The sequence below is a fragment of the Saccostrea echinata genome, unplaced genomic scaffold (genome assembly GCF_033153115.1).
Source record: "Saccostrea echinata isolate AGI-Se365-2 ecotype Australia unplaced genomic scaffold, CSIRO_AGI_Sech_v1 ptg000033l, whole genome shotgun sequence".
NCBI lineage: Eukaryota > Metazoa > Mollusca > Bivalvia > Ostreida > Ostreidae > Saccostrea > Saccostrea echinata.
Window position 1 is genome coordinate 17,339,271 of NW_026889782.1, and position 15,542 is coordinate 17,354,812.

The 15,542-nt window shown below is 36.5% G+C and overlaps 1 pseudogene; it reads left to right on the forward strand.

The window, feature by feature from the left end:
- The first annotated feature begins 5,739 nt into the window (after positions 1–5,739).
- Positions 5,740–15,242, forward strand: LOC133199135 (uncharacterized; annotated as a pseudogene).
- The last annotated feature ends 300 nt before the right edge of the window (positions 15,243–15,542 follow it).

Sequence of the window (15,542 nt, forward strand, 5' to 3'; positions counted from 1 at the left end):
GTAAGGTTTGAATTCATTCCCTAAGGGAAAGTCCCCTGTACCTTGCAACACAATGTCAAGCACTTGACATAAAATAGGATCACGTTCTCTTCTCACATGGTCACATGATACTGGTAAGCTTTCGAACTGTGAAGAGTAGTAGATTATGTCAATATCATCATCTGTGGTATCGGTAGTCGATGAAGTCAGTGGTAGTCTGGAGAGTCCGTCAGCATTTCCGTGGTTAGCAGTCTTCCGGTACTCTATGCTGTAATTATGGCTAGATAGGAATATAGCATATCGCTGGAGTCTAGCAGTAGTATTTAGTTTTTGGAATGTTTGCAAGGACTTGGTCCATGGCTCTTTGCCAGATAGCAGGAGCGGAAGCGATTCCGAAGGGAAGTCGATTAAAGCGGAAAAGTCCCTTGTGAGTGTTAATGGTAAGTAAGTTCTATGACACGTCATCAACTTCAATCTGCAAGTACGCCTGCGTCAAGTCAATTCAATTTTGCTAAATTTCTGTCCTCCGCTAAGGGACGCAAAGATATCTGCTATCTTTGGTAACGGATATTGCTCGATTTTCATAGCAGGATTAACTGTCACCTTGTAATCACCACAAATTCTCACTTTGCCGTTTGCCTTGGGTAAGGGTACTATTGGGGTTGCCCAGTCACTTAATTCAATAGGTGAAATGACACCTTCATGCTGTAATCGATCGAGTTCCTCTTCTACCCGAGGTCTGAGTGAATATGCAACTTCTCTGGCCTTGTAAAATTTTGGTCGAACACCATCCTGCATGGCAAGTTTTCCTGTGATGTCTGTCAGTTTCCCGATTCCTGTTTCAAACACTTCCTTATGTTTCTCCAGAATTTCCTGGACAGGCAATTTCCCAGAAATGTTCTGTTTGTCACTAGATAGTCTGATTGATTTGATTTCCTTCCAATCAAGTCGTAGAAATTTCATCCAGTTTCGTCCCACGAGGGTTGGTCCCTCCTGTTTCACCACGAGTAAGTCCAAATTTTCACTCTGTCCATTCAAGTCAACCTTGACCTGCACTTTACCAACTGGACGGATCTGCTCCCCAATGTCTTTAACCGAGTATCTGTATCCTCCAGGGTGTATCTCTTAAGAAATTTGTTCAACGTAGTCTGTGAAAAAATCGAGACAGCTGACCCAGTGTCAACTTACATAGGAATGTCTGATCGAGAAATTCTCGGTGTCACAATGATTGGGTCTATTGAGATTTTGTTCACATCCCTGCAGTAGTATGAGAAATGCAGCAGATAACCACCATTGTTCTCATATTCATCAATTCCGTTTTCATCTGTATCAAAGTAAGAAATTTTTCCACCATGTTCGCGTTTTTTTTTCTTCAGACACACCCTCTCTAAGTGCCCCACTTTGTCACAATATCTACATTTTGTTTTTGTGTGCTTACATGTGTTTGCTCTATGGTCACCCCCGCACCTGTAACATTTCCCTTTCATTACTGGTTTGTGTGGTACTTTCGGGTTCGTTTTACCAGTTTTACTATAGTTATTGTTTGTTTTGTGTACAGAAAGTTTATTTACATTTTCGCCGTTTTCCTTGTAATTCGAGTGCGTCACGACTAGCTGTTTCCATTGCGACGGCTGTCTGAATGGCTTTCTCTAAATCCAACTTTTATTCGGCGAGCAGTCGTTTTTGAATGTGTTCCTGCTTTAACCCACATACAAATCTGTCTCTCAAAGTCTTACTTAACGAATCACCGAAATTGCAATGTATCGCTAAACGACGTAATTCAGCAATGTAAACTGTCAAGCTTTCCCCTGCAGCCTGATCTCGTTTGTGAAAACGAAAACGCTCAGCAATTTCTGAGGGTTTGGGACTTAAATGTTCTGAACATGAATGAGTTCAGCAAATGTCATAGTTGAGGGTTTTTTGGGTGCACACAGATTTTTCAACAATGTGTAGTATTTTGGGCCGATGATAGAAAGAAGTGAGGATACCTTCAAGTCCTCGTGCACATCGTTTGCAATGAAATACTGGCCCAGACGTTCCATATACGACTCTCACGTTTCCAATGATTCATCGAAAGGACCCACTTTTCCGATAATCAATGCCATGGCTAGTCACACCCGTTTTAATCTTCGTCGCCAGTTGTTGTATAGTAGAGTAGCAAACACGTGTATTATAACACAAGATGGCTGAATCCGACCTCTTTTATTAAATCACTACGCCAAAGTAATTAGGTCACACAATATCGTATAAAAACCAATCACGTAAGATAATACAATTCCGGATAAGATATAACAGTAATATTTCAATTCATCCTTATCAATTAATTATTCACTGTATGTTGAATTCGCTGAATTTTTATTTCCATAAATATAGCGAATATTAACTCCGAGAGTTAATTTCCTGCTGTACAGTACATGTATTATGAATCGTGTACCATGTGCACGCTAAAGTCTATTTTGGTTAATTTTTAAGTATATATTAGAACTGTGGTAGATACCTAGATCAATACTTCATTTAAATATTGATATTTTCTTTATTACAGCTTAATTAGCAATTAGACTGAAATAGCGATGAAAATTTTACATTTCAAACTAAAAAATTAATTTATTCACACCTACATGTATATTCATAAATATAAAAAAAATTCTATGGATTTCAGTTAGAAACACATACATATGGTCCACGTATTGTAGTCCTTTTTTGAAGGACAGCAACTTGGACGCTCTCCGTTCCTATCAGGTCCGTTTATATCCGCATTGTAAGCGGATTTATCATGATGTTTGTACAAGACTGGATATGTGTTTCCATAATCAGGCAATTCTAGCGCCAAATTCCAGAAGGTGTTGTCCTACCCGTTCTTTGTCTTATTTGTAGCATGCTCTACTTATGTACAATTTCTAAAACGAGGTAAATTATTGACAAACAAGTTGATGAAACAAGAATATCAGCTGTCTCGTTTAAAGTCATCATTTCGTAAGTTCTATGGTCGATACAATGACCTTGTCAGCAAATACAATTTATCATTGAGTCAAATGCTGACTGACGTTTTTCATACTAATTGTTAGGCCATTATTTACACACTGAATTGTCGATGGATGTTTCCGTTATTTCCCGATCATGACAAGGAGCACACGGCGGGTGTGACCGGTCGGCAGGGGATGCTCACTCCTCCATGGCACCTGATCCCACCTCTGATGTTTAGAGGTTGTGTTTGCTCTGCTCCTATTTTGTAATGTTTAAAGGACTTCTGAGCTTGAATACTGTTCGTTATCTCCATTTATTTCATTGTAGCACTTTACGGCCCTTACAGTGTAAGTAATTTAGTATGAATAACTAGAAGACTTGTATATTACGTTTCATCAATTTAAGTGAATTTATTGCAGTGTTCTTTCGATAAATAACCAATATTTACATCTGTACATTCACGTGTGTGTACTTTCAGTTTATTTTGATATCGCACTTTTAATTTTTGTTTGTATTTTGTGTCTAGCTTTTACGGATTGTAATAAACCATTATCTATCTGCTGAAACTTGTAATCATTCGAGTTGAGCGGCAGAATAGTAAAAGACTGTTCCACGTGCAGAGAACAGGCAAAGTATAGCGGCCCAGAAGGACCCGGCTTTAGAATTCGAGGATAACTCCACCGATCCTCGGCTCATTGAATTCGGACGACGGATCAGGAATCTAACACAGAGGGGACAGGAAAAAACATGAACAACACTGTGAGTGATTTAATTCACAACTGAAAAAATTGTCAGAGAATATTCAAACCGAATTACTCTCCTGTGCAACATCAAAGACAGAAATATCCCTTATAACTGAAGCACGTAATGCTATTGACAAATCGTACAGTGAACATAAGACTATTTTTAAAAGATTCATGGCTTTTTTTGGAAGGAACCGATACTGCAGATAGCCTAAAGGAGATAGAGAAGAGAAATAAGGATTTTGAGGCACTAACCTCCAATTGCAAAGTTCAAAGCGTCGCGGAGAAGGCAGATTACATCATCAAGCTCTTGAACAGTGACTCTATGTCAAGAAGGAGTGGAAGTTCTTTGGATAGAAGAAGTGTGAGATCACAACATAAAGTTTCATTAACCAGACTCCGATTCGCTGAAGAGGCAGCTGAACTCAAGTTGAAGGAGGCTCAGTTAAAGGAAGAGGAAATGGTCGCTGCAGCCAATCTTGAAAGAAGAAAAGGTGTGAGAAACAATGAAATGGAGGTCAACAAGATCAAACAAGAAGTAGTAGAGGTAGAAGCTGCACTAGATGACCATGTAGAGGTCAATATGCTACCAGATCTACCCTCCATCATTAGTCATCAGAAAACTGCTACCTCAGGCTTCAACCTTAACCCAGAAGCGGAACCATATGTATGCAGAGTGAACAATACCGGCCCAAAACCTGTTAACTCTTATGAACCACCTACGTGGATTGCCAGTGCGCCAAATTACTATCTACAACCCACGCTATCTGCTCCAAATCTAGTGATACTGAACACTCAGACACCTGACTTTCACAACTTTCTGCTCAAGAAGGATCTCATTATGAATCGTTTCACATGCTTTTACGGTGATCCGGCAACATATTCAGTATGGAAGGCTTCATTCAAGAGTGATGTCGACGACCTTAATGTAACTCCCCGAGAAGAAACAGATCTGCTTGTGAAATGGTTAGGGAAAGAATCATCTAAACAAGCCCTTAGCTTAAGAACCGCTAATATTCATAATCCTGTGAGGGGCCTAAGGCGCATATGGGATAGACTTGACGAAAGATACGGAGCTCCAGAACTCATAGTGAGCACCCTACACAAAAAGATATCAGGATTCCCACGTCTGCAATTTCCCAAGGACACACGCAAACTGTACGCTTGGTCGACATGCTGTCAGAAATTCTTTGCCTCAAGGAAGACCCAAAATATTCTGTGTTGCTGTCATTTATGACAAATCTGGAGAAGTGAACCCAATCATTTCCAAACTTCTACCTTTCCTACAGAACAACCGTTCACGGTAGCTCAGTCGGTAGAGCGCTCGCTCCGTGATCGGGAGGTCGTGAGTACGAATCTCGGCCGCCACAGACCTAAATCGATGAAATATGGGTAGCAACTGTTCCTTCGCCATGCGCTCGGCACTTTGAATTGAAAGTTTCGGGTCCTTCGGATGTGACCTTTAAAACCGAGGTCCCGTGTCATGGCAGGCGTTGGCACGATAAAGATCCTTCACTGCTCAACGGCCCTAAGTGCCGAGTAAAGGTCAAAATTTGAAGCCCTTCTCCGGTATATGGTGACGTCTCTATATGAGTGAAAAATTCTCGAATGAGACGTAAAACAACAATGAATCCTAGAGAATAAATGGATGGATCGAGAAGTGAGATATAAGAATGTGAATAGAGTAACATTTCCTCCATTTTCTTATTTTTCCTCTTACATTGGGGAAATGTGTTCAGCACTCAAAGACCCAAGTTTTGCCTTTGAACAGTTACTTGCTACAGACCCTGTCCCGCGACTTAGGGAGACTCCGACAGTTATTCCTGTCCTCTAAAAAATGGACTTAAAACCTGCATGTCCTATGCACCCCAAGTCCATGTCACACTCCTTGGAGGATTGCAAAGTGTTCGGAAAGAAGCGCATGGAAGAGAAACTGAAATTTCTAAGGGAACAGAAGGCATGTTTCATATGTTGAAGGACAGATCACACCAAGAGAGACTGCAAAACCTCCGTGAGGTTTGGTGTATGCAACGATTCATCGCATATTACTATTATGCATGTACCAAAGCCTGACACAGATGCAAAACCATCATCTGCTAGGAAAGTGAACAGTCCTCATGGCGGGGAGCAAGCTTCCACCCCTACCGTAAGCTCTTTATGTACAGCCATATGTGGGGAAGGCTTCAAAGGACGCGCTTGTGCCAAAACCCTAGCGGTTAGGATACATAATCCCAGTACCCCGGAGAGGCAGGAAATCGTATACGCCATGCTGGACGAGCACTGTAACCGCATTCTGGCTAGCCCAAAATTGAAGGACGCCCTTGGAGTCAATACAGCGGAGACACCATACACGCTGATCTGTTCAGGAAGCTGTCGGATTGTTGGAAGAGTCGCCCATGACCTCATTGTCCAGCCTATGGATCAGAACTGCAATATAAGAAAGTAATAGACATGAAAGTATGAAAGATCGAATGAAAGTAATAGACACTACTGGCGTTCAAAACCCCTGTCCGTATGAAAACCCCCTGTCTTTCTCTGTAACCTACAGCATTTCCACAATTATCTACGGTATATCTACAGTGTGGACCGTTCACGGTAGCTCAGACGGTAGAGCGCTCGCTCCGTGATCGGAAGGTCGTGAGTTCGAATCTCGGCCGCGACAGACCTAAGTCGATAAAAAATAGGTAGCAACTGTTCCTTCGCCATGCGCTCGGCACTTTGAAGTGAAAGTTGCGGGTCCTTCGGATGAGACCTTAAAAACCGAGGTCCCGTGTCACGGCAGGCGTTGGCACGATAAAGATCCCTCACTGCTCAATGGCCCTGAGTGCCGAGTAAAGGTCAAAATTTGAAGCCCTTCACCGGTATATGGTGACGTCTCTATATGAGTGAAAAATTCTCGAATGGGACGTAAAACAACATACAATCAATCTACAGTGTGGTACGGTATGTCTCCTCTGCATATACAGTATTTCTCAGTATGCCACTGTATGTATCCCCAGCATGCCACAGTTACCTACAGTAGGCCCAAGTACGCCTACGGTAGACCCCAGTATGGCTACTGCTTCCTAGAGTGATCTACGGTATGCCACAGTATATGCCCCAGTAGGCCCCTGTATTGTTAACCGAAGCAAAACGGTAGAAGTACACAATGTTTTAAGAGGCAATGTTTCTACGGTTGGAGCTATTTATCGCTAAAAATTATTTATGAGGAAGATTATGATGATTTATAAAATTGTTTTTGTACATTACATCTCTAAAGTAATGATATAATTGCCATGTTGTAACAAATAAAATAAAAAAAAATAGTATAATAGATTTATTTCTGACGGGGATGATTACGGTCAATATATTAAAAATAACGATAATTAATCACTATTATTTCAAGAAAAAGTTCTGTTCAAGTTCTTCATTTCTTTGCGTCATACGACACATCAGATTACATATATAAACATATATACAATATTGTAAAATATAACAATATGAGAGTGAGCATAATCAATAAATAGCAAGTAAACTATGTAGGACGTGTTTTCTAACAGGCAACTGTAATTATAAAACAGTAAAAATTTACAAATGTTTCATTCTTCTAGTGGAAGCTTGATATAAATATTTTCCAAGGTTACAAAGTTCCTTTATATTTTGTACACTTAGAAGTTGAATTAATTTCCAAACACTGGATTTCTTATAATAATACTTTTTCAAATACTTAGATCTAAGGTCATGATAAAAAGGACATTGTAAAATAAAATGAAATTCGTCTTCGATAACATTCAAAGAGCACATTTTACATAATCTGTTTTTTCTAATTTCATTAAGGTGATTCGAGCGTGACGAAAACACGTCAACTGCGCAACGCGAAATGCCGTTATTCGATCTATAGTGTTGTTAAAATGTTGGTTGCCAATTCCTTTTTAAAATACAGTGATTTAGTTTAAAGTTCGCCAGTTTGTTAAATCAACCATGATTATGTATCATTAGCAGCAAGATTATTTATTTATCTGGCGTTTCGTATATCGCGCCGATTTCCGGCGTATGTAGTTTGACAGACGACAGGGAAAAAAATGTAAACAAAGAATGACACGATACCGTAGACACGGTTTTAAATCAGCTAAATTGGCAAGTAAATACCATCGGGTGTCTAGTATCCAAAAAGCAAGATGGGCTAAGCAGTCTGAACATCCTGATCACAATTATTTCAGTTGTAAGTATTATTCAGCTCACATTTTACACACCATCGATTACGTTAAAACATGTATATACATGTTACTACCTTTTTTTCATATACACCAAACATAGGTACACTGTAAAAACAAAGAACGTGACTGTCCCACCAGAAATTAACATTATGCTTTATACGAAGTAAAAGTTAAAAACTTCTGTAACACATATCCTAGTTTCTTATATGAAAATAAACAATGTGGCTTCAAAGGATGTCATTAAAAAATTTGACAACTTTGTTTGGTTTTGATATCATTAATATAACTGAAATGATTATGTTTTTAAAATATTTCTGATATAAATTCTCTGATTTAAGACACATATATGGACTTAAATTTAAGCAATATTTATTATGAAATTAAAGAATTATTAATTTTCTTTCTAAAATATGAAAGTACAGCACATTTTTTGTCAAAAAATTTTAAATGAAAGGGAAGTTACTCCTCGTCAGATTCTCAAATTGGGGCACCATAAAGGGTTTTTAATTGTTTTCAAACTTCATGCATGATTTTTTGAAAAATACATTCCAGATTAATTAAAGAAAAAAAATGAAGGAATAGTCAATAATGAAGCAAGGACATCAAGCATAATAATTAAGTTTTTTTCATATTAGAATAAATAAATGATTAAATAATTTAGTAATATATAATCCCTGGAGGAAATGGGAATTTTCTACAATTTTACTGGAATTCAAAATTTGAGATGACATTGAAAATAAAAAAAACAATCATGATTGATTTTTTAAAACAATTTTAATATTTGGTAAACGCTATTTTAATATTTGAAAAATAATCCCTGAATATTCTTTAAAAATGTTAATATTAACAAGCAAGAATAAATTTTTTTTTATACTTTTAATAAGATGTATATCTAAACAATGCATAAAATTAAATTCATGGAGAGGAAAAGAAAGTTCATGATTTTAACTTATTTATATCATAATATTAACATATTTTAATGTATGAGATTGATATGCATATTGAAAATTTTCTTCTTTCTACTTTATTTCCATTAGTTCCAGATTTGTCAAATGTCTGTAAGGAAGAGGAAATCACAGAGGACGGAATCTTATTTCAATCCTCTGATGACTGGAAACAAGGGAGAAGAGTAGTTGAACTAGATGTTCTGGCAGAGGGATTAAGTGCCTGTGCAAAATGTGGTTTGCCTCTCCAACTTACCCATACTCTTAACATCATAACTTATGGCCTTGGATCATTACTCAAAGTAATAATATAGTAATATTATGATGTTTGAGTATAGAATATATTTGATCTTTTAATTCATAAACATACAATGTAGCAGTTTTAATGCTTTCAACTTGATGTAATCATTTATATATATGTTTAAGTTAGTAATAATTTAAAGAAAAATTCAATAACTGAATAAAATATCAATATGAATGTCCAGACATGTCATATATAGCAATTATGACTGTGTATAAACAGATAGTGTTACACTCAGTAATATTTTAAAGGGAGGAAATGCAAATATAATTGCACTACTGCATGAGATCTATTATTCTGTGTAGGTACAATGCCATAATACAACCTGCAGATTTCTTAACAGTATTCCAACTGGTAAACGACATGATCGAATATGGGATGTCAATACTAAACTAGCTGCAGGTACTGTGATTTCAATCAAAGATAGTAAATTTTCACGTACGAAAGAATTATTTATTTAATAAATAGTTACTATAATGATAAAAGAAACAAATACACTTATGTTTAAAATAAGAGATTTGATGCTCTGTTAAAGGGGGATAACTTATAACTATTTTAAATATTTTTTTATTAAACAGGTTTAGTTCACTCAGGAATTGCTGAGACACAACTGAATAATTTGTTAGGAGAATTAAATATTCCTACTGTTAGCCACAAAATGATTAACGCTAGGTTGAAGGAGACGGGTGTGGCATTTAAAGAGAGGCAAAAGACTCTACAGAAGAGGCTCTTCAGGAGGAAGCACACGCCTCAACCAAGTATGAAACTTGACTGTCATCATTGGTTGAATTGTTAAAATTTCCTTCTTTTCATGTTTAAATAATTAAAAACAAGACTTTATGATTCCCTCCCCCTCCCCCCCCCAAAAAAAAAATCTATGATGGAAGATACAAGATATGTGCTGACTCTTAAAAATTTTAAAATATGCAATTTATATAAATAAGTAAAGCAAGCATTGTCACATAACACTCATGTTTATAAAGCTAATAAATAATTATTACTTTGCACATTTCAGAAATGAGGGGAATCTTGTTGTGGCTGTGGATGCCGGATGGCAAAAAAGGGGCAGTGGCAGATCATACGACAGCCTTTCAGGTATTTAAAAAAAAAAGAAATGTTTGGGGGGGGGGGGGTGTAGTTATAGCTAAATTTTGTGTTATAAAGTAACCTAGCCAATAGAACTTGTTTTAGGACCCTGCATTTTCATGCAGGAGCCCTGTAGGATTCACATTGTCTGTCTGTCTGTCTGTCCATCAACACTTTTGTTGTGACACGACAACTCAAACCGTTTTCAACAAAATGTCTTCAAATTTTGTACATAAGTACTTTACTTTAAGAGCAAGACACCTATACATTTTGAAATCCATCTATTTTTCTGCTCTTACCAGAAGTACATTGTGAGGTTAAATGTGCATATTTTTCAGTATTCTGGGGGTTATTATTGTGTTGTGGGGTTAACCCCTCAATAATAAAGTTTATATATTCTTGATTTTACTGTGCAAGGTTAAAAAAATAATATAGACTTAACCCCATAAGGATTTTCAGACATATTATGGACTTGTTTATAGTAGATTATAGACATGAGGAATCCCATACTAAAATTCATCCCACTCTGTAATAAAAATATGGACAGAAAACTGCAGTATGAAAGAATGTACAGAAAATTATTTGGACATATGCACCCATCAATAGTAACTCTGTACTGTTATCTTTTGCACAATGCATCTCTCGTCTGTATGTCTGATTTAATGTATATCCATGACGCATTTGCTGTGATGTGATAACTTGAACAGTTTTCAACATAACATTTTCAAATTTTACACAGAAGAACCCTTTATGATGTCACTGAGAAATTACAATGAACGTTTATGACGTGAGGAACCCATGTTTATACAGATATAGATACACATTGCTTCCAGTAGTGTTATATAAAGAAAAGCATTTGAAACTGTAAATGTATCCCGTTATTCCAGGTAGAGTGAAGACATTCTCCTTATTTGGTCAACCCTTTTGTCTACACAACAATACAAGGAACCCTTTTGTGTGCATAACAATACAAAATGAAGCAGCCTATATACCATTCCTATAAATGATAACTCAGTGAATCTGCAAGTTGTTGAACATATTTCACACTTGAGTTACCTGTCCTTAAAACACAAAATCATACAAATCAATCAAAAATAATTTAATTTTTTTATGTTTTAATAAAATGTATATATAAATTGTACTATATTTGGAGAATTTCATGTACCTATAAATATATCTATCAAATGTTATTTTTACAAAATTTGCAACTTGAAAAATTAGTTGAAAGGCCTACACTGTTTTGCTTTTTCCTAGTGCTCAGGTGAGCGATGTGGCCCATGGGCTTCTTGCTTATACTGGTACATGTGTGTTTGTGTTGATTGTATAAACCCCGAATTATTTTATTTTGGTAGGTCACTGTTCTATGGTGGGCTCTGAAACAGGGAAGATTGTGAACTATGCCTATCGGTGCAGTGATTGCAGAATTTGTACTACCGCTGCAGCAAGGGGAGAGAAAACTAGAGAGCACGATTGTCATTGCAATTGGGAGGGAAGTGCAAAGGGAATGGAGTCTGATATGGTGACTGAGATGGTGAGGGATGTGCATAGAAGTGGATTTGTTGTCAGAGCTATTGTTGGAGATGAGGACACCACCACTATAGGGCGAGTTAGGGCAAATGTTAACAGTAAAATAGAAAAAATCTCGGACAGAAACCACATTCAAAAATTACTTGGGAATTCTTTATACTCTCTCAAAAAACAACACCCAATGCTGACCATTAGAATCATCAAATACCTCCAGCGGTGCTTTAACTACGTCATTTCCCAGGAAGAGGGAAATCCAGAGCAGATATCAGCTGATCTTGCAGCCATGTCTAAGCATCCCTTTGGTGATCACAGTGCATGCTCTACAAGATGGTGTAAATTTCTTGAGAATTCTAAATGCATTTATAGGTCATTTCCACAGGGGAAATCCTTGAATAATCCAAGACTTCAGGAATCTTTGGAAAGAGTCTTCTCAACCTATCAAGAGCACAGCAACAAGCTTTCCCTCCTCAAAAGTACCCAAGCAAATGAGAGCTTCAATCGGATGGTTGCAACAAAGGCTCCAAAAAATATTCATTTTAGTGCTTCTGGGAATCTCGCATATCGTGTAGCTGCTTGTGTAGCCCAGAAAAATAGAGGAAACAAATATCTGGTTAATGTAAGATTTCTTTAGCATCATAATAGATATGATAAAGATACTAATATGTAGGCACAATTTATTAATAAGAGGAAAAAATTTGAAAGTAGATATAAATGGTATTCATGTAATTTAAAAAAAATTGAGCAATGATATTTTAGATTTTATAATTTTTTACACAGGTTAACCGTCGCCTTGGACTTTCACCTGGTCACTACACAGAAAAACTTGCAAAAATAAGAGATTCCACAAGATTAAGACAAAGGGCCGCCGCAACATCATTGCAATTCAAAAGAAAAAGACTAAACAAGAAATCAGAAAGTAACTTTTTCATTTAAATAGAGTGTTTATATTATGAGCATTTCTAAAATTCTATAATACAACCAGTGACTTATTTCTTATGGTAGACTTCAAAAGACTGGAGCTGCTGAGGTCAGGGAGGGGACTTCCTATAATACAGGATGCTCCTTTGATTCTGTATTATCAACAGATACAGAAAGCATCCCCCACCAGTCAGAAAACCCGAATACCAGGATGTGGATTCCAGTGCTTTCAAGGATTCCCATTTTATATTTTTTGATGTGGAAACCACTGGACTAGGTAATTTTTAAAAATATTTTCAGTGTTTATAAAATTTTTAAGTTCACCTCAGCTGAAGGCTCATGTGAGCTTTTCTGATAAAAGGATGTCCAGCGTCTGTCTGTTGTGTGTCTTCAAGTTTATTCAAATGAAGGACCAAGCCCTCTTTCAAGGGGAAATAATTATCAATAAGTACAAAATTAATGGCATCATTTAAAAACCCTCTTCTTCTCGAGGACCACACTTGGGTCTGGAAAGATGAAACTTTAGTTGAAGCATCCTTAGGTACTGTAGATTCAAGTTTGTTCAAATCATGACCCCAGAGGGTAGGGTTGGCCACATTGGACAATAGGAAACATCTTTAAAAATCTTCTTTGTAAGAACAGATAAAATCTTTAAAAATTTTCTAAAGCCAATAGTCTTAGAAATATGGAAAATTCAAGTTTGTTTGAGTCATTCCCTCCTCCTCCTCCTCCTCCTCCCCCCCCCCAGGATAATAGGTCAGGCCTTATAAATTTTTCAATGTAGAACTAATTTATATCTTCTTTCTAGCCCAAAGTGCTCAGGTGAGCAATGTGGCCTTTGTTTAAAAATCTTTTTCTCAAGACCCTCTGGGTCAGAAAAGATGAAAATTTTTAGAAAGCTACACCACGAAGTGTAAATTTAAGTTTTTTCAAATAATGACCCCCGGGCTAGAGCACGGTCACAATTGTTGGTCAAAGTTCTACATAGGATTATGTAAGAAAAATCTGTAAACTTTTTTTCTGTAATGAACAGCAAAGCTAAGTTGAGGCATATTCATATGCAATATAGTGCAAGCAACCTCAAGTAGTTTAGATTCAGGTTCCACATAGGATGAAAAAGAGTTGCAAGATCATACTAAATCTTATCAATTTGCATCCCAGTGTTATGTTGATTGAAATTTTAATAATCTAATTCTGGTTGTAATGTGCAATTTGATTGGATAGACAAATTTGTTTATACGTGTATACTCACGTCAAAAATGTATCAGTCCGCCTGATGTTACATTTAAAATTTGTACAATTTGAAGGCATTTTTAAAAGAAAATTTGTCTTATTCTTAACACTTTAAGTGATAAAGAATAAATTTAATAGCTACCAAAGTTATACAAGTCTTGTATAACATGGGTTGGAAGAGTTTACACTTTTTTATTAACCGCATCCTGATTTATAAACTGCTCCAACCCAGGTAATACAGTATAAAATGGGTAGCTACTAAATTCATTCCTTAAATGAATGATGACTGCTTTTGGTATAGATTTTGGCCAACGAAATGGAATCAATATACCGGTATATATATATATATATATATATATATATATATATATATATATATATATATATATATATATATGTATATTATAAAGGAGAGAAATTTGAAAAAAAAAAATCTGCTGGACCAGTGATTCAGGTGAGCCTTGTGGCCCATGGGCCTCTTATAAATTAGTAATTACCATTTTTCATGCTAAAGTAAATATATGAATCTATTGTGAAATCATTCTAAAATCCTTTTACAGGGCGTGATTCCCATATCACACAGTTATCAGCTGTCACCTCTGATGGAGATGCTTTAAATCTGTTTATCAAACCAAAACAAAGAATCTCTCCTAAAGCCAAAGAAATAACAGGTTTAAAGTATGAAAATGGAAAGATGTATCACCATGAAAAAGAAGTGCATGCTGTTAACATAAGAGAAGCTTTGGGAAAACTCATCAACTTTGCCAAATCCTACCAAAACTCAATTTTTGTTGGTCATAACTGCAAAATTTTGGATATTCCTGTTCTCTTTAATGCCCTTGAAAAAAATGATTTGATGGACGATTTCTTGAGTTCAGGTGTCCACGGTTTTGTTGACACCCTGCCCCTTTTCAAAGAGGTCATTCCAAATCAAGTTTCATATTCCCAGGCTGTATTATATGAACAGATGTTTGGAGAGCATTACAACGCTCATGATTCCATGGAAGATGTGAAATCCTTACTTCGCCTTTTTCAAAAGACAGACTCATCGGTAGAAACTATGAAAAAGTTTTCATTTTCTATTCAATCAGCAGCTTGGATATATAGATTTAAAAACAAAGCAAAATGTTTGCTCCTAACTCTTCATCCACTTATTGAACAGAAAGCATTAACTAAATGTATGGCATCAAAAGTTGCCAATAGTGGACTGGGCTTACATCATCTAAAGCTTGCTATGAAGAGAGATGGTGAACAAGGAATTCAGAGTTTACTCTCTGAAATTTGTCAAAACACGTTGAAAGTTCGTGTAACAAAGTCGAAGAGGATCATCCAGTCAATATACAGTATCTAAACCACCTAGAAGAATGAATATTATTATTATACCCCAACAAAATTTAGATAGTCTATAGGAATTACCTTGTGTGTCTGTCCGTCAATCTGTCTCTGCAAAATGTTCATGGCCATAACTTTATTATTGAGAAACTTTTGAATCTGATACTTTGATAAAAAGGTATAAAAAAGGTATAAGGATGTTGTTACCTTCACTGAAGGTCATTCAGGCAAGTTCAAGGTTAATTGCAAAAGAGTTCTTGAAATATAAAATATATTATTTTTAATGAAGTTACTTTGACATAAGCAGCTCACACAAGAC